We start from the raw sequence: 2,500 nt of genomic DNA, 5'->3' as shown, positions 1-2,500 counted from the left end.
AAAAAAAAAAGAAAAAAAAGATGATTTATATATAAATAACCCGGTGTAGCAGCCTATCCTTACCCCCCCCCCCCCCCCCCCCCCCCCCCCGGAAAAAAAACAAAAAACACCCTTGTTATAACACCCCGGACTCATAACTGGCTAGTCATGATCGATTCCCCCTGGGAAGATCTGTCTATGTTGACTAGCATGGGATGAAGCCCAGGAGGTACACCTACAACAATGGCAAGCACAGAACAACCCCCACCCCCCCTTCTTAGTTTTCAAATGCTTGGTTAAACCCGTAGAAAGTGTGGGGGGGCGGGGGGGGGGGGGGGGTAATTTTCAACGGGGGGGAGAGGGGGGTCGGGAGACTGGGGGGTGGAGAGGTCGCTCTATACTAGCCACAAACAGCACCCAGAGGTCATTCATTATAAGCTGGTTCCAGAATGACCCCCGGGTAAAATTCAGCCCGGGGGGGGGGGGAATTGGGGTGGGGTAGGGGGTTAGTTTCAGGTTGCTGCACCGGTAAAGATATGATGAGACATTCACAGACACAACCAACGATCCATTATAAGAATAATAATAATAATAATACTAATAATCGATTATCTTTTTTTTTTTCTTTTTTCTTTTTCTTACAAGAACACTAACGAACCTGACCTTTTGCCAACAAAACGCAATATGAGCGATCAGTGAAGTTGATCATAATCATAAATAGTGACAATAAATACGGTGAGGCAAGAAACAACGTTTGAGCTATCTTCCGGCAGGTCTGGTGTATTTGCCAGCAACTCACACGCACGCACACGTACACACACACACACACACACACACACACACACACACACACACGTGCACATGCACGCGTCACTCTCACCTTTTCAATCTTTCTTACCCTCTAAATAAACGATAATACTGATGCAGATTAGCCTTCTTCCAAGTGAAACAATAAATAACGTCTTATTAACACATTCAGTGGCGACGCACTGAACAGAAAACACGACAAGACCCCCTCCCCTTCCAAAGAAAGAAAGAAAGAAGAAGAAGAAGAACAAAGTACAAAAAAACCCCACCCTCAGATGCCATAAAGTGACTGTAATCCCCATCGATCCACCCTCCCTCCAAAAAACCGATGCAAAGTGATTAAAAAAAAGGGGGGTGAAGAGAGAGAGAGAGATGGAGAGAGAGAGAGAGATGGAGAGAGAGAGAGAGAGAGAGAGAGAGAGAGAGAGAGAGAATTGCATTCGTTTTAAGGCCTGAGCCCCATATGGAGTTAAGAGAGAGAGAGAGAAAGAGAGAGAGAGAGAGAGAGAGAGAGAGAGAGAGAATTGCATACGTTTTTTAGGCCTGAGCCCCATATGGAGTTAAGAGAGAGAGAGAGAGAAACAGGGAGAGAGAGAGAGTGAGAGAAAGAAAGAGAGAGAGAGACAGAGAGTCTACAAATAACAAAAAAAAAAAAAAAAAAAAGAAGAAGAAGAAAGGGAGGAATCTATTTTATCTGTTTTGCAGCAGCAAGAAAACAAGAAAAGTCTGTTTTGTATCAAGAAAAAAATCCCAAACAAAAATCAAAAAAACAACAGAAGGAGTCTTTTTTGTAACATGAAAAACAATAACAAAAAAACAAACAAACAAACAAAAACCACAAAAAACTCCCCCCCGGAAAAATCAACAACAAACAAACCATACAACCTGTTATGTATGTAACAGGAAACACCACCACCACCACCACCAACAAACATTATTCAAGTGTTGAAGAAGAGTAGGTGGTGGGCGGGGCGGGGATGGGGTCGGATGTCGGGGTGGGGGCTGGGCAAGGAAGGTCAAGGGCGAGGTCAAAAGGGATCGGGGGTGGTCGGGGGGTGGGGGGGGTGGGGTTAGAAAAGAAGAAGAGTGCAAGTCCACGTGAAGAGAGGAAGGGGAGGAAGGGGGGGAGGGAGGGAAGGAAGGGGGGACTGAGGGTGGGGGGGTGGGGGACAAAGAGGAGGGAGGGCCAGCTAGAATTAGATGAGTCCATCTCCACGTGAAAGGAGGGAGGGAGGGAGGGGGGGGGGGCAAAGAGGAGGTAGGGACAGCGAGAAAGAAGAGTCCATCTCCACGTGAAAGGAGGGAGGGAGGGAGGGAAGCGAGGGAAGGGGGTGGGGGCTTGGGAGGGAGGGAGGGAGGGGGGGGGGGGCAAAGAGGAGGTAGGGACAGCGAGAAAGAAGAGTCCATCTCCACGTGAAAGGAGGGAGGGAGGGAGGGAAGCGAGGGAAGGGGGTGGGGGCTTGGGAGGGAGGGAGGGAGGGGGAGGGGGGGCAAAGAGGAGGTAGGGACAGCGAGAAAGAAGAGTCCACCTCCACGTGAAAGGAGGGAGGGAGGGAGGGAAGCGAGGGAAGGGGGTGGGGGCTTGGGAGGGAGGGAGGGAGGGGGGGGGGGCAAAGAGGAGGGAGGGACAGCGAGAAAGAAGAGTCCACCTCCACGTGAAGGGAGGGAGGGAAGGAGGGAGGGAAGAGAGGGAAGGGTGGGGGCTTGGGAGGGA

Source organism: Babylonia areolata, chromosome 16, assembly GCF_041734735.1.
Source record: "Babylonia areolata isolate BAREFJ2019XMU chromosome 16, ASM4173473v1, whole genome shotgun sequence".
In the NCBI taxonomy this organism is placed as follows: domain Eukaryota; kingdom Metazoa; phylum Mollusca; class Gastropoda; order Neogastropoda; family Buccinidae; genus Babylonia; species Babylonia areolata.
Note: the sequence above shows the minus strand (reverse complement) of the source record.